The sequence below is a fragment of the Triticum aestivum genome, chromosome 6D, assembly GCF_018294505.1.
Source record: "Triticum aestivum cultivar Chinese Spring chromosome 6D, IWGSC CS RefSeq v2.1, whole genome shotgun sequence".
NCBI classification, from domain to species: Eukaryota; Viridiplantae; Streptophyta; class Magnoliopsida; order Poales; family Poaceae; genus Triticum; species Triticum aestivum.
Window position 1 is genome coordinate 83,120,080 of NC_057811.1, and position 17,066 is coordinate 83,137,145.

General features: G+C 51.3%; 2 long non-coding RNA genes across 3 annotated transcripts; one reads left to right on the forward strand and one right to left on the reverse strand.

The window, feature by feature from the left end:
* Positions 1 to 6,249: 6,249 nt before the first annotated feature.
* LOC123143715 (uncharacterized) lies at positions 6,250 to 10,524 on the reverse strand. Of its 2 annotated transcripts, none has more exons than XR_006470995.1 (4): positions 10,030 to 10,524; positions 7,968 to 8,096; positions 7,822 to 7,873; positions 6,250 to 7,726 (listed from the first exon to the last, which is right to left on the reverse strand). It is a non-coding gene; the product is annotated as an uncharacterized lncRNA (long non-coding RNA). The 2 variants fall into 2 exon arrangements; XR_006470996.1 differs by having other exon boundaries at positions 7,812 to 7,873.
* Positions 10,525 to 16,105: 5,581 nt separating this feature from the next.
* On the forward strand, positions 16,106 to 16,807 carry LOC123141169 (uncharacterized). Its single transcript, XR_006470188.1, has 2 exons — positions 16,106 to 16,293; positions 16,415 to 16,807. It is a non-coding gene; the product is annotated as an uncharacterized lncRNA (long non-coding RNA).
* The last annotated feature ends 259 nt before the right edge of the window (positions 16,808 to 17,066 follow it).

The following is a 17,066-nucleotide window of genomic DNA, read 5'->3' on the forward strand; positions in this document are numbered from 1 at the left end:
AGCGCGACGGCGACGGTGGTGGTCTCCTCCCGATCCAGATCGGGGGAGGCAGAGGAGGGGGATTTTTCGGGGGGAGTGGGTGGAGGTGTCGGTGGTGAGTGGGGGGAGTGGATAAGGTGTCGGTGGGGGGTGGGTGGCCGGCCGGCTGGGTCGGGGAGTCGGCCCAGTTGGGCCAGGGTCCAGTGGGGGGAGGGGGGTTCCTTTTCTTGTTTTTTTTGTTCTGTCTTCTCTTTTGTATTTTCTTTTCTTTTTATTTATTTTCTTTTCTGTTTTACATCATTTTAAAATAGTTAGGCATTTTCTAAAAATATGTTTTCTCCACAATAATTATCAGTGCAATATCTGGCACCCACCGAACATTTTTGTTCAAATTTTTGAAAACTTTTATTATTGACATTAATTTGAATTTAAATTTTGAACGGTTTCGAATCATCGCGAGGTTAACAACAGTAACCGTGGTGACGCGGCATCATTAGCGTGGGATTACTGTAGCTTAATTACCCGGGCGTTACACCTGACGTCTTGGAGCGCGCTCTTTCTCAGATGACCCGGCTGCGAGAAGATCTTCAGGGCGCCGACTCCCACCTGGTGGCTGGGTGCCTGGAGCTAGTCTCTGGCTGGCTCCATTCTGACGTGTCTGTTCGGGCGGCGCTGAGCCAGGCCACGGCGACCTCCGAGAAGGAGAAGCAGGCCGCCTCCCAAGCAGCGGCTGCTCGCGAGGTGGCGCTGAAGGACGTCGAGGCCACCCAGGATCGCTGTCGGGCGCTGGAGGTCGAGCTGAAGACCATGCGCAACGAGTGTGCAGAAGAAGCCCGTAGCCGCAAGGCGGAGGAGGAGAAGATGAAGGCTCGGGAAGACACCATCAAGGGCCGCGACGCCGAGCTGGAGCAGTCAGCGAAGGCGCAGGCCACTGCGCGGCCGGCTGGAGGAGCTGGAGCGGAAGGTGGAGGCGGAGAAAGCCGAACTTGACGCCAAGGCGAAGGTTCTGGCCGAGGACCGCGCGGCCTTTGCGCTCCTCGAGGAGAGGTCTCGCGTGGCACTGAAGACACTCTATGAGAAGGGCTTGGAGAAGCCGCTGACCACCGACGAGGACGGCCCCGCCCAGCTGCTTCCCTACTTGGTCGAGGCGCTTGAGAAAGTCGTGAGCGGCATCGGCCCCATGGCAGAGGAAGAGGCTCGCGTCCTTTCTTCAGCTGGCGCTGACGCGCGTCTTCAGCCACCTCCATCTTCGCGATCCTGCCGCCCGCCTTGACGAGCTGCTGGAGCCTGTGGACGACGAGCACTGCACTGCCGCTGCTGCTGCCGTGAAGGGTCAGGCGGAGGCCCTGCTGAAGAAGTTCCGCACCTTCGACCGGCGATGCTACTAATCCTGCAGCCCCGGCCGGTGGTATAGGTGAAGGCGACGCCACCAAGGAAGGAGCGCCTCTTGCGGGTGCCGGCGGTGTCCAGGGATGACTTGCTTGCGGCTCCTTTCCTGTTTAAACTCCTGCAACATGTACCGTGCCTCGTGGAGGCGTTTAAATTTGCGTTTGATACTCGGAGAACAACATGTCTTGTAATATTTGCTTTGAGATTTTTCGATTTCCTTCCCATTTGCTTTACGTTCTACATCGGTAGAGCTCGACCCCGTGCATACCTCAGCCGCCGTTGGGTCGTCCGTATCACCAGGACTAAGGAGTGAGGGCTACGTGGCCAGTTAGGCTCCTGAGTCGCGATGCTCAGGAGTCCCCCTTGACGCGCAAACAGCTTATGGAAAGGAGATGCAAGGGTAGGTCTAGTGTTCTACGTCGGCAGGGTCCAACCCCGCGCATACCTCAATCGCCGTTGGGTCGTCCGGATCACCAGGACGAGACCAAGGAGTGAGGGGCTATGTGGCCAGTTAGGCTCCTGAGTCGCGATGCTCAGGAGTCCCCCTAGACGCTCAAACGACCTTCATACCTTTGTCCTCGCCGAGGCTCGGCTTGGGAGGGGCGCGTGACGACAAGGTCCGGGGGACCTGGCTGGGTGGTGTACGCTTGGGCGTGACCCGAGCGCAGCCCTCGTGCCCAGCCCCCTCGCGCGACTCTCCCGAGGGGAGGTGTTGCGATGAGGCCAGACACTGAGCTCAAGGGCTCCCTGAGGTTGATACGGCCATGGGGCCGCCCTCAGTTGTTTATCACCAGCGCGGAGCATAGCGCTTCCGCACTTGCACGGGCATAGCCGCTCCTCGGCAGTGTCGATGGCCAGCACGGAGCATGGTGCTTCCACTGGTACGTGGGAGGGGACTCCCTACTACGGAGATCCCCCGGGGCGTGTACAGCCCCGCCCTGACACGTGACTTGCACGGCAGGGCTAGACGAGGTGTGTCCGGGCACTCGTGAGCCAGCGCGGGACTCACGAGGCCCTACCTCAAGGCGGGTTGCGCCTGGTCTTGGTTCTTGATGGCTGTGGCGGTCCTGTGAAATGGTTAGACAACCTACGCCGAACGAATCTCCCGAGGTTATCGCATGAGAAGGCCAAGCACCAACGACCCCAAGAGGTGACGTGAACGGGACCGGCCCGCCAGACAGAGCTTAGCCGTTGGATTTATCGACGCTGCAGGGACGGGCCCGAGCATAGACGCCGTGCCTAGCCTTCTTATGCGAAGGGTCCTGAAGAAAGACGATCGACGCGCGGCTCCCATGGTGGGTGACAGTCAAGCAGGTGATAATCACATATAGGTGATGCATGAGAAGCAGACTAGCTTAGGTAAATGCAAGAACGATACATGCCACTGGACTGGACCCGAGCGGCTTGGGGATGATGCAGCCCGAGGGGCGCCCCCAGCAAGGTAAGCTAAAGATGTAAAGGGATACATGCCACAAGGACGGACCCACGCGGCCTGGGAATGATGCAGCCCGAGGGGCACTCCCAGCTAAATAAACTTGGAAAATTTCACTTGGTTCTGTTGTTGAAGAAATGTTGGGGCAGCTAAAGACGCGTGACGAAGGGGTTGCTCCTCACGAGCCACCGGGGCCCTGAGCCTCGGGAGGCTCTGGGGGTCCGGACGGTTCCTTGAAGACCGTCTCCATCTCCGCTAGGACTGCGTGGTGCCTGGCCTCCTGAGCCACCAAGATGTTGCGCAGGTTGCGCTGGAAGGCGGACACCACGCTCGGCAGGCCAAAAGGCATGCGAATGTAGCTGTGAGGCGGGCCCTCACAGCGTCCCACGCGCGAAGGCCAGAAAAGCTCCTGAGATGCGGCCCTGTTGAGCCCTGGGACGTCGATGCAGACGCGCAGCCCGCCATCCTCGCCTGGATGGGAGGCCACGCCGGGTGAGTGGCGGTCGCCGCGCATGGCTCTTGCATCCTGCAATTCTTAAGTGGTCTTGGTGATGAACTCCTGAGCGCCGGGAGCTCCTCGTCCGGTGTCCCCCTGAGGGAAACGTGCTGCGAAGCACGCCTCCACGTGGTGCCTGAGCGCCTCCCTCGTGATGTTGGCAAGGTCGGAGGCCCTCCAGAAGAGAGCCCCCGAGCCCTGCCCGAGGAGGGCGCCGGGCGCGCCTCCCTATGCGAGGGAGGGAGGCGTCCCAGGCGTGGGCACTCATCCTGACGTGGTTCCACTTGCGGTGCCGCTCTCCTGAGGCCCTGCGCGGAGTAGCTGCTTCTTCTTCTTGGGGATGACCCCAGGAGGGTACTGTGCTGCATTGCTGTCGGGGTCTTCGATTGACGCTGCTTGGAAGGCGCGCTCGAGGGAGCACACTACATCTCTTTCTTCGCAGGCGACTGTGATGATCCCGCCGCTTCCTGGCATCTTGAGGACGTTGTAGCCGTGGTGTGTCACTGCTATGAACTTGGCCAGGGCGGGATACCCGAGGATAGCATTGTATGGCAAATGGATGTGGGCGACATCGAAGTCGATGAGCTCGGTGCGGTAGTTGTGGCGCTGTCCGAAGGTGACAGGGAGGCGGACCTGCCCTATCGGCGTGGTGGAACCGTCGGTCACTCCTGAGAAGGGCTTGGTAGGCTGAAGCTGATCGTAGGGCACCTGAAGGCTGTCGAACATCTCGACGGACAGGATGTTAAGCCCTGCGCCGCCGTCGATGAGGGTCTTGGTGACTTGTACGTTCCTGATGACGGGTGAGCAAAGCATCGAGAGGGCACCAGCGGTGGCCGCGCACTTGAGCTGTTCTGCCGAACTGAAGGTGATGGCACACTTGGACCACCTAAGCGGGCGCGTGGCCTCGAGCCTGGGGAGGACTGCGTTTACCTCGCAAGCAAACTGCTTGAAGATTCGCTGAGAGGCTGGGGCTTGAGCTCCGCCCAGGATGCAGGCGATAGCCCGCGGCTCCTGGAAGCCCCCAGCCCCCTCGTCCTGATGGTGGTCTTCGTTCCTTCTTGGTGGTGGCAGCAGCGGAGGAAGCCCAGCATTGCCCTGAGGACGGTCCTCGCGAGGCTGATCCCTCCAGGCGCCCTCGCGAGGCTGGTCTTGCCAGCGGTCCTCACGAGGCCGGTCACGCCGCTCCTGGAGAGGGCCACGGTCGTCCCAGCGTCCTCCGCCACGTCCTCCTCATCGGCCATAGCCCCGGTCGTTGCGCTCGGGGCATCGACCGAGGCGTCCATCTCGAATGGCCCTGAGCTCTTGACGGTCGTTGGTGTTGTGGCTGTGAACGTTGTGGAAGGCGCAGAACGGTCGGCAGCTCTTGGATGACTCAGGCTGGTCCCGGCCGCGCTTCGTGTGCGGCTCCGCCGCGAGTACGGCCACTCCCTTGTGCTTCACGTCCTTTGCCTTGGCTTTCTTCTCCTCCAGGTCGGCAGTTGGGAGCTCGAGGAGGGAAAGGCGCCCTTCCTCAGCCCTTGCGCACTTGGTCGCCAGGTTGAACAACTCCAAGGACGTGCACAACTCCTCGTGGATGGCGAGCTCCTCCTTCATCTTGACGTCGCGGACGCCATCAGAAAACGCGGAGATGATGGCCTCGTCCGTCACCTTGGGGATCTTGAGGCGAACGTTGTTGAAGCGCTGGATGTACTTCTGGAGGGTCTTTCCTGGCTGCCGCTTGACAGGGCGTAGGTCACCCGCGGCCGGAGGGCGGTCGCGTGTGCCCTGGAAGTTGGCGACGAAGTGGTCGCGCATCTCGTTCCAGGTGGAGATGGAGCCTGGAGGCAGGTTCAGGAGCCATGAGCGGGCACCATCCTTGAGAGCCATGGGGAACCAGTTCGCCATGACTTTTTTGTCGCCGTTGGCCGCCTCGATGCTCAGCTCGTAGAGCTGCAGGAACTCCGCGGGGTCGGGGGTGCCGTCGTAGCAAGGAGGCATGTCTGGCTTGAACTTGCCCGGCCATGCGACGCTACGCAGCTCAGGAGTGAAGGCGCGACAGCCTGCGGTGGCCACCGGGACCCTTTGTTGAGGTGGAGCCTGCCCTTGATGCCCGCGCGCCGCCACCGCAGGAGGCGCACGGTCTTGCCGTAGTGGTGCTGGGAGCACGGGAGCGTTTTCTTGCAGACGAGGAACTACTTGGCAGCTTCCTTCTTCGCGCAAGGGCGTCCGACGCAGTGGGTCGCGCCGGGGGGCCGCACGCCTTGGCGCCAGGTGCGGAGGTGGTGGCGGTGGCACTCCATGAGCCACGTCGCCCACAGCTGGCGGAGGGCGAGGCAGCGAGAGGGATGGCGCAAGGGAGCCCCCCGCGGCCCTGACGAGCTCGGCGATGCGGTCCAGCCAGTCCTCGTAGAGGTCGTCGATGAGGCGGTAGCGCAGGAGTTCACGTGCCATGCACAGCGCGGCCTGCGCGGCCGTGGTTGCGCGACGAGCGTGAGACGACGAGCCGGCCGGGGTCAGCGGCGGAGTGGCGGTGCGGTCGTCCCGCCGCACCGAGGGGTGCAGTGAGGATGCTTGCTGCTCGTTCCCCGCCGGGCCGGTGGCGGCATTGGCGGCAGGTGACGGAGAACGGCGGGGAGGCCCGCCGACGGGAGCCGTTTGAGCAACGCGGGCGGCGAGGGCGGCCCGGCGCTCAGCGCGAGCTCGGCGAGCGTCCGCCATGGATGCGATGAAGCGACAGGACGCGGATCGACGGAAGGAAAGCTTCGGCGCACCCCTATCTGGCGCGCCAAATGTCAGATTTCGGGTTCCGGCAAAACCCTTGAGGTTCGAACACTGGGGTGCGCACGAAGATTTCCCCCTACCTAATCATGCCCTCAGCCTCACCGTGATCTCAAAGCCTAGCTCGACGAACTCGCAACACAAGAGACACGAGATTTATACTGGTTCGGACCATCGTTGTGGTGTAATACCCTACTCCAGTGTGGTGTCGTGGATTGCCTCTTGGGCTGAGGATGAACAATACAAGGGGAAGAACAGCCTCCTGAGGCAAGGTGTTCTTGTGCTTGGTGGGTGTGAGGATGATCTGAATCTCCTGAGGCTCTGTTGTGATCCGTTCAGATGAGTTGCCTCCTACTGTGGTGGGTAGTCCTATTTATAGATGCCCTGGTCCTCTTCCCAAATATTGAGCGGGAAGGGAGCCAACAACGGCCAATTTTAAGGGGGCAGCTAGTACAATCTATCCTGACTAAAGGTGGTCTTCGCCTGCCAAAGGCTCTGATGGTGACGCCGTCTTGGGCTCCACGGTGACCTCCGTCCTGCCGTCCTGCTGGTCTTGGTCTCGTTGCACCTATATGGAAATATTTGCCTGATGCCTCGGTACTTCCCGCCTGCGCTTGCCTCCTTAGCACCAAAGAGGAAACGAGGACACTACGCGCGCTGGCGCCCGCCTGGTCTTGGTCGTCATGGCTTACGTCATTGGAACCTCGCGAGGTTCGCCTTGCCTTGATCTCTCCGCCCCTCGCGAGCCAGCTTGGTGAGGCTGCCCCCGAGGAGGTCTTGTGTCGTCCGCCTCGCGAGGCTTGGCCCCTCGTGAGTGGAGCCACGCCGTGGGCCGCAGGCAGGCAAGTCTGGGGACCCCGATCCCGGAACGCCGACAAATTATAACATTGAGAATAAACATTTATCAAGAACAAGAAATATGATAATAACAACTTTATTATTGCCTCTAAGACATATTTGCAACGATGAGGACATGAATAGTATCTCTTGTTTTTTCATGTGCCTCAACTCATTTTCTTTGGCGTTGTGTTAGGGAAGTTTGGGGGAATGGGTGGTGCCCTTCCAACTTCCCTAATGTCTACCAGGGGCCAGCTTCGTGCAATTACCAGGCCCAAAAGTTGATGTGGGTGAACTTCGGGGCCTTGGCAAGGACGTTGTGGTGTACTGGAAACAACGTAGTGAACACTCTTTTCCCACGCATGCCACTAGTGCTATCTTCAAAATCTATGGTTTCCTGCAGCAATGGATGCCCCTGAGCAAGCGGTGTGATTGACTAGCCATCGACAGGGGCGGTCCTGACATTTTAGGGGCCCGGGGCGAAACTAGAACATGGGGCCTTTACTATAAACATAAAAGATAGTGATCCATATGTGTATATGTGAAATATAAAGTACATCAAACTCACATAATCTATATACATGTACCTCCAAGTTTCTGTTTAACACTCATAGATGCAAAGTTGTGGATGATTCTTACTGTATTAAGTTGCTAACTATTTAACCTCTGTAGGAACATTTAAAGCTCTCAAATTGTTCTTGGTCAATATGCATATCTTCTTATAGTAGGACAAAGGCAGCATACCTCGAGCATCATCAGCACACGGAGGGCTTCCTTATACATGTCATTCTTGATAAAATGTTTTTTTCTGAAGCATTAGAAATATCTTGTAAGACCTAGAGATAAAACATATAAATGGGTGAAATGTCATAAACTATATGGAAAACAAAATCGTTGTACTGAAAATTCAGTAAATATTACTTTATATCACCTGCAGGACCAAAAGCATCTTTTTCTATCCACTTTTATCCCGGAGATCTAATCTAGACGGAAAGAACCATCAGTATGCTTTTTGCAGCATCACTACAAAACCATAACAATGATTATCGGGTTAATAAATAATTCAACGCAACTTACTGATTAATCTTGATTTAGGAGACATATACATCCTCCCATATTCCAATTTTTGTAATCAAACAATGACATAATGGCTCCCAATTTTTGAATGCCAAGCGAAAATCCTGCTCGTGCCAACTGCAATTCTTTCTGCCGGGAGTAAGCAAGTTAAGATAGTATCTCAAGATCCTCAAAAAAAAAAGATAGTATCTCAAGATCCAAACAACCGTACCAGATTCATCAGTTAGAAAGGAGCGAATGAAACTGGAGTTTGGCGTGGACTACGGAATCCATATACAACCCCTACCAGAATCAATTCCATCCTTACCGCCTGACGAGCCTATTTGCATGCTCCTCCTCCGTCGCCGCGACATCGGCAACTGTCACCTTGACGCGGTTGCCGATTGGGACGGGAATTAGGCGTGGACTGCCGAAGAAACAAGGCTTCGGTGGCGATGGTTATGCCCCCTGTGCGCTCATCCAGGCTAAGTATACTCTCTCCCCGTCCGGTGAAGAGTGTACATCTAACTTTAAAATTTGTCCATAAAAAAGTGTACTTCTATCTTTCCAATGCACTTTAAAATGGAGAAAAATATTTCTTTCTCATCACACGGTAATTAAGACCAATAGCAATCTACATCTGGTCTTCTTTATTTCTACATAGACTTAGCTCATTATGGGTTGGGTAATTAAAGAGGAGAGAGACGGTGGCTTGCACCTTTCCAATGCATTTTTTACTCAACTCTATAATTTATCTTAAAATTTCTAGATGTACAATCTTCACCGAATGGAGGGAGTAGATCTCTGCGGGGGTGATGTGGGCCTATGATCAATCGCAAAGGAAAATGCAAAAACAAAGAAGACTCGTGGTCATGGGCTGCTATCTGTTACGTGCGTTGCTACGCCCCTGCGTGCATACCTTGGAGGGGGCCCCAATATTTTGGGGGCCCGGGGCGACCGTCCCCCCTGCCTCCCCTCAGGGCCGGCCCTAGCCATCGATCCCTTGACTAGGAACCACAAGGACCTAGATTTCCGTCGGTTCTGTGTTTTGGGCTTGTATTAAGCTGACGCTTCAGCATGTAGTCTATTTCTATTCCTCTTTGAACTTCTACATTTTCTTTTGCTCTTTCGTCATCAATTGGACTTGCTTGTATGCGGTGATTTGTTTTATAGCGAGGCACTAGCCTCTTTCATTAAACTTGTTAATACAACGCAACATATATTTTAATGTTAAGTGGCAATATCTTTTGGGCGCTCATAGGCGCCGGCGGACCGGCCCAACTTTTGGGCCGGTCGCTGCGTGTACGCCCGATAGAGTCTTTTTCAACCGTCAGATTAAAATTAACTTCGTCCCCATAAAGTAAACACACGCAGAAAAAAGCAGATCAGGAAAAAGTGAGCGTGCGCGCATGCCCCACTCCGTGCAAGCTCGCCGGCCGCCTCGCTTGTCCTCGGCTACCCGAGCTTGCCGGCGACTCGTGCCACCACGCCGGCCATCCGCGCTCGCCGGCGACCCGTGCCACTGTGCTCGCCTTGGCTGCCTCCACTCACCATGGTTGCAGCTCGAACACAAGAAGGGTCCAGAGCGCCATCACCATGGTTGCAGCATCCCGACGTCCTCGTCTCCGGCTCACCGCCGTCGTCGACTTGCACCGTCATCTCCAGCAAAAAAAAATCTAAAGTAACAAAAAACTTCGGTACTCCGTTGAAACAAAAATATTTGCCACTTCCAGCAAAACTTAATAGTGGTTCCAGCAAAAATCCCAGCAGCAAAAAACTCCGATGATCGATTGTATCAAACACATTAGCCAGTTCCAGCAAAAGAAAACACTGGTTCCAGCAAAACAATCTCGAAGCAAAAAACACCAGTGCCGATGGTAGCACATCGTCGTGCTCGTTGTAGCAAAACATGCATCGCCGCCGATGGTCGCAACAAAATTTCTCGACGGATCCAGCAAAAAATCCTGCCAGTTGTAGCAAAGAAAGGAGGTGGCAGCAAAAACTACTCGACGATTGCCTGGTTCCAGCACTGGTCAGTGTGGTTGAAGCTTTTTTGCCGGCCGGTTCCAGCAAAAAGACTCACCGGTTGTAGCACCGGAGGCCATCGTTTCCACCGCCTGCTCCAGCGCCACGACCAGATGAGGGGGAGGCGGCGGCCATGGCGTTCATGGCTAGCAGCAGCAACCTCACAACAGCGACTCCGCTCCTTCTCGGCCCCGCCCCCTTGCAGCAGTGCGAGCTGCAGCCGTATGTACTGCCGGGGAGAAAGCCGATGGGGATGCAGCGGCTGCGGCGTGTGTGGAGCTCGTCGCCGGAGGGGGATGGGGATCCAAGAGGAAAGAGGAGAACGGCCGGCTGGAGCTCGTCGGATTTTGTGAGGGAGCAAGAGAGAGATGGATTTTGAGGTGGTGACGAGGTGGATGAGAGAAAGGATTTGGGAGAAATTCATCGTGGGAGAAGATAAGGCAGAGCAAGAGAAGATAAGGGAGAGTGGGGCTGCCCCGTGGACCTACAGCAGATCGAATGCACTAGTGCGATGATGGAGATGATATGTTTTGTCATTTGCTACAACGATACTTCAGAGGGAGGGGAAACTAGTTTTTATGCACCCCAAGGATTTGGTTCATGCAGAAACTATTAGTAGTAAAATGGAGTGAATTGCAAAAAACATCGACACTTCAGGCAAGGTTTGCAGGAACCACACATTTACGGAACTGTGTCAAAAAGCACTAATTTTTTTCATCATTTTTTGCAAAGAACACTAGTTGGCGGCTTTGGTCGTTTTGATGACGATTATGACATGTGGGTCCCGGAAATGATGACGTGGCGTAACGGTTCGCAAGTGACGCCGTTAAACCGGGGATTTTACACTGACGCCCTTCTTCAAAAACTTAAAAAGCAATCAGCCCCCTCCTCCTCGCGTCTTCTCTCCGGCCCCCTTCCCCACCGGAGCAGCAGCTGCCGCGGGCACCGGAGCACCGGCAGCAGCAACAGCTTTTGCGGGGGCGAAGCTGCTGGGGGAGCGTGACACCGGAGCAGCAGCCGCGGTGGCCGCGCACGGGCGTGAGCATCAGCCGCGGTGGCCGCGGATGGGCGCGAGCAGCAGCCCTGGCGGCCGCGGGCTGCAGCCACGCCGGCCGCGGCCAGTCGGCCATGCTGCAGGGCGGGGGGCGGTGGAGGTCGATCCGGTGGCGGCCAGCTGGGGCAAGGGCGGCGGCGGGCAGCGTGCCCGCGAGCTCGGACCCGGGCTTCCGGTGCCCGTGCGTGCTGGCACCTTGAGGGGCTCGGCCTCGGCCTCCTGCTGCAGACGCCGGGACGTGCTTGAAGGCTGCAGCGAGCGGACCAGAGAAGACGCACCACAAGCCCGTGTGCGTGCTCGGACAAGGCGAGGTAGCATGGAACGGCGAGTTGAGAAACAACGACGACCACCGGGGCTCGGAGCTTGTCGGCGAGGGTGCAGGAGGAGGCGGAGCTTGACGCTGGGATGTCCAGGAGGAGGCGGAGCTTGACGCTGGGATGTCCAGGAGGTCGGCGTTGACGCTGCGGACCAGACGGTGTCTAGGATGAGGACCGAAGGAGTCTGCCGGTGGCTAATTTGATGGTGGTGCGCCATGACCGAGGTTGGAGAGCAAGGTCGCTGCCGACGGCTATGGCGTGTCCCTGGCTCAGTCAATGAAGCAGGAGTGAGAGGAAGACAGGGCGAGGCGGATGCACATGATGCTGAAGCTCGTGGTTGTCTCCAGCCACGTCAACGACAAGCGACGGCCATGGCGGTGCTCGGTTTGGTCCGATGTTCCTGATCCAGAGGTGTACGACCCGAGGCCGGCGGCGGAGGCAAGGTCCGGCCGTCCTATGCGCAGGGGTGTTTTTTTAGTTTGACCACGGGTGTTTTTTTTTGAAGAAGTGAGGGAGTTTTTGGTAAAAAAAAAGTATCTCTAAGCGACCTCTAGCATCATCAGTTACGCCACCTCATCATTTCCGGGACCCACCTGTCATAATCGTCATCAAAACGACCAAAGCTGCCAACTAGTGCTTTTTGCAAAAAATTATGAAAAAAATTAGTGCTTTTTGGCATAATTCCGTAAATGTGTGGTTCCTGCAAACCTTGCCTGAAGTGTCGATGTTTTTTGCAATTCACTCTAGTAAAATGTAATGGTTGTATCCTAGAAAACAAAGATTGTAATGGTTGTTTTAGTTATAGTTTTCCTAACCTCCACTCATAAAAAGAATAACCGACAAACTTATGATCGCCATGAAGCACCAGAATAAACCATAACTATCAGTTGGAACAATGATACAAATCAGAATAAATCAAATTGATGGTAGGATGATTCATGACTATTCTCTGAAAAGGATAGCAGGAAATAATACTTAAAATGCACATTACTCTACTCAAGATGCTTTATATACTCATCACAAAAAAATTGCAGGGTTCATTATGACAGGGAATTTTGCTCATGGAGCTAATTTTTGAGTAGGGATTACAATCCGGAACAGAACGAGGGTAATGTATTGGCAAGAATGTTAGACCACAAAAAAGCTATCACATCTCATTCAAGTTGTTCTAGCCTATTTCTAGGACTCCATACCTTGGGCCTTTATGTTCATAATGACTTCATGCTTGATTTTGGTACTCCAGAAAACAAATATTGATCGAATCGATATTTCCCAATGGATACAATCTACTCATGTCAAGAAGGCATATAGGTTCTTATCTTCAATGAGTGGCCCCATTTTCAATGCGGATCAAAGCCTATGGTTGCCCAGACTATTGAATGTTGTTAATAAGTAGTAATTCCCTTTTCTTAACAATAGGACCTAGGGATTTCTTGGTTCATCATGCTATTTTCTCTAGGTTTGCATACAACTAAAGTGATTTAGTGAAGGGAATTTTAGATGCGGGTGTTTCATATCAGACTAGGGAAGTAACGAACAATTCTTACATGTATTACAAATATAAATAAAAATGGAAAAATATACACTACATTTTTTGCGAATAAAAAATGATATAAATATACCACATATGCATGCAAAAGTACTTTCCCATGGGAGGCCAAAATCACTGTTTTGACCCTCTTTAAAGTTTAGCACGATTTGACCTCATTTTAAAAGTGTTTCATGATCTCATTCTTTTTGGACACACCAACATCACTAGCGTTTGCGTTGGACGGAAAAGGCCATCGGCCAACGCCATGGCCCATGGCGTTTCCCTGGTCCAAACATCATGGACCGTGGCCTTTCATCCTAGACAGAGACACCAAGGCTCCTGGAGGAAACGCCGAAGCCAAACGCCATAGACCATGGTGTTTCCTGCACAATGGAAACACTAGGGATGTTGGTGTGACCAAAAAGAGGCTAGATCTGAAAAGAAAAAAATCCATCCAGGGTCAAATCATGTTAATCTTCAAGTTTAAGGTCAAAATGGTGATTTCGGCCCCATGGGATGGCATTCTAATTCAAGCTGCCAATGTTTAACTGTTACACGCATCCCTATGGATAATTACTCCATTAGGGGACATGGATGGGACAGTTCTAATGTCCATGGAAAGTTGTTGGTTAAAATACCTTACTCAGCAAGATATCATTACCTGTACCCCTGTTACCCGCCTTACTCGTGAAGGCCTTATATGTGAACCCTGAAATTAGACCCTAGGTAGTTCCGACAATACCCACCCTAGGTAATTCAAAATTTCTACCATCCGAGCTATTTGGCCCAAAAAACCCATAGAAAACCTAACCTAATCACAACACATGCCCTAGAAGGCCTTACATGTTTATTGTTGTGAAGTAATATTTTTCTGATGAAATGTTGTTGAATGTTTCTCATTGTGAGTATGGGTTTTCCGATGGGGATGAAAAACCCGACGGCGACGGGGATGGGAAATTTTTTATCCCCGTGGGTGTGGACGCGGACGGGGATAGGCATGGGGAGGCTGTCACGGGGACATGTATGGGAGTCTAATACCCGTCTGGATATACCCCATTGCCAGCTTGAATTCCAATGGAATAAGACACAAACCCAAAACAGACAAAAAATACCTAAAAATGATGCACGAGCCCTCCCGTCGACAAGGGCCGGGATGACCGCATTTTCTATTTGCCGCTCGCTGCCAAACTGCCGCTGCGACACACATGTGAGTGAGCATTCATCTAAGATGGGCCAACCCATTTTACCAGCGACTGGTAAGTTCTACGGAATTTGATTTTGTGTACCTTTTGAAAGGAACCTGACCGGTTTTAATAACTTTCTAGAAGGTCCATGAACCGTTTTTATATTTTTTTCCTTTTCTTTTAATTTTGGTTTCTTTTTTTTGCTTCCTTTTTTTGTTTTCATTTTTCCTTTTCCTTTTCCAGGTTTATGTAACTTTTACAAAAAATCAGGAATTTGAAATATTTATTCAAAATTTCGAAAATGTTACTGTTTTCAGAAAATATTTCGAATTTTTTTTTAAGTTTTGTGAAAGTTGTTCATAATTTAAAAAGTGTCCTGTTTTCAAATTTTGTTCTGAAAATAAAGAAAATGTCCAAGTTTCCCGAGATGTTTGGGAATTTTAAAAAATGTTCATGTTTTTCTAAAAATTGTTCAGAATTTTAAAAAATGTTCCAGTTTCAAATTTTATTAGCATATTAAACAATGTTTGTGCTTTTCAAAAAATGTTTTGGAATTCAAAAATGATCACATTTTAAAAAATTTGTTCCTATTTCTGATAGTTTTTCACAAATTTTAGAAATGTTTGTGCTTTTGAAAAATGTTAAGGAATTTCAAAAAAGGTTTACATTTTCGAAAACTATTTGAAATAAAAATGAAGACCAAAATAAACTGTTTCGCTAGAGTAGACGAGCCGCTACAGCGAATTGGGTGGGTACAGTAGTCGGACCGCTACAGTGGTAGAAAATCACGCTGCAATGTCGAGCAAGGCGCTGCAAATGGGCCAGCCAAGTCGGCACCCTTGTGTGCGTGGCAGCTCTATTTGTCGACAAACGCTGGCATCCTGAGAGCTCCTAAGCGGCGCTCTCAGGGGCGGTTAAAGCTAGTGTCGCTCGAAGGCACGCCTAGCGGGCTGGGCCATTAAATCTTCACTCGATTGAATACGATGCTCGAATAAGACATGATGCAGTTGTTCCCTAACTAGCATCTCGCTGGTTGGTTGGTTGACCGTCGGATAGTTAATCATTGACTTTTGAAAGAAGTTCATAAAAGTTGGGCAAAATCATAAAACTAAAGCGTCTAGAAAAAAATGTGAAAAAATGAACTAAAATTTGAATACGTTTGGAAAAATTAAAAAAAGTTTGGAAAAATGAAAAAGTTCACGAATTTGAGAAAAAAATCATGAATTTGAAAAACTTCACAGATCTGAAAAAAGTTCATGAATTTAAAAAGACAAATCATGAAAGTTGAAAAAGTTCAAGAAATTTGAAAATAGGTTCACTAAATTCAAAAAAGTTCAGAGTTCATGAAAAATGAAAAAAGTTCATAGGTTGAAAGAAAAGGTCATGAATTTGAAAAAAAGTTGGAAGATTTTGTAAAAGAAATCATGGATTTGAAAAAACATGCAATTTGAAAAAGTTCACGGATTCAAAAAAAAGTTCATGGGTTTGAAAAAAGTCAACTGGTTTTGTTTAAAGGTTAACAAATTTGAAATGAAAATCATGAATTTCAATAAAAAAACAAATTAATACATGTTTCACACATTTGAAAAAAAGGAAAAAAAGAAATAGGAATAGGAAAAATGAAAAACCAAATAAAATGTACAAAACCAATTTAATGGGCGCATAAGGCGCCAATTAGGATTTGGTTCTAATCCTAGCCATTGGTTGAAGCCACACACACTGTTTGCAGAGTTGGTTGTAATCCTAGCCATTGGTTGAAGCCACACACACTGTTTGCAGAGGGGCTGAAGCGAATCGGCCGGATGATATGCATCATTTACCTAAATTATTTGCATTCTCTTTCTTTTATACCGGAATAAATTGTCGTATCATGCATGATATCAACGAACATTAATGCATTTTCGCAACAAAAAACGAGCATTAATGCAAGATTTTACAATGGGCACTAATCGATTATCCATGAATTGCTTATTGATACCGGAATTAAATCGATTCACTTTTTGCTCTATATAAACACCAGCACAACATGCGTGAAACATTACTTCCATCGCTAACATCTACCAGTGACACTGGAACGAAAGCACTAGCTAACTACAGTACTTATCACCAAGAAAAGAAGAAAAAGCAATAGCTTGCTGCTAGCTTCTCATGGCTCCTATCGGAAGTAACACTCGGGCCTTGTGTTTGGTGGTTCTCCTGCTCATGTCTACCACCTTCTTGTCCTGTCATGCATCAGGTATACATGCTTCTTAGTTTCTTTGTATATCGATTTCCACTTTCATGCACACACTTTTGGATTCTCAAAAAAATTACCCTGTCGATCGACCATGTGCGCTGACCTGCTTCATTGTTCATAGGTACAGCAGGTGGGTGGACGAAGTTCTGCGTAGCCGAGAAAGCCTGCGCGCCAACGGCAGGACCCAAGGACGATCATGTGTGCAAGGCTGATTGCGGACGCCAAGGTTACGACAAGGATAAAAGCTATTGCGCACCAGACCCTAGTGGCATTTGCTGCTGCCAAAAGTAATACAAGCCGTCAGTCTGAAGGATCCATTTAATTTGGATGGAGATGATATGTTTTGTCCTGTGCTAGAAAGTTTTGGGCAGTGAAAGGGGAATAATTTTCTATGCATGCTGGGATTTAGCTCATGCAGAAACAATCAATAAACTATAATGGTTGTATCCGAGAAAACAAATACTGCACTTGTTGAGTTATATGTTTTTCCTACCCTTCCTCTCCAAAGAGCAACAAACAGTCCTTTGATCGCCACGAACCACCCAAATACCACATGCTTAAATGGGCCGCGGTGTGTCGTCCCAAAGACCTGAGAGGTCTAGGGATCACAAATACCAGAATCTTAACATTACACTTATGTGCAAATGGATATGGAAGCTCTCGCAGGGGCGACGGGCCTGTGGGTTGACCTGGTGCATGCCAAGTACTTCCCGAACAGGAATTTTTTCGAGGGTGTGGCGAGGGGATCTCCTTTCTGGAACGATCTTTAAGCG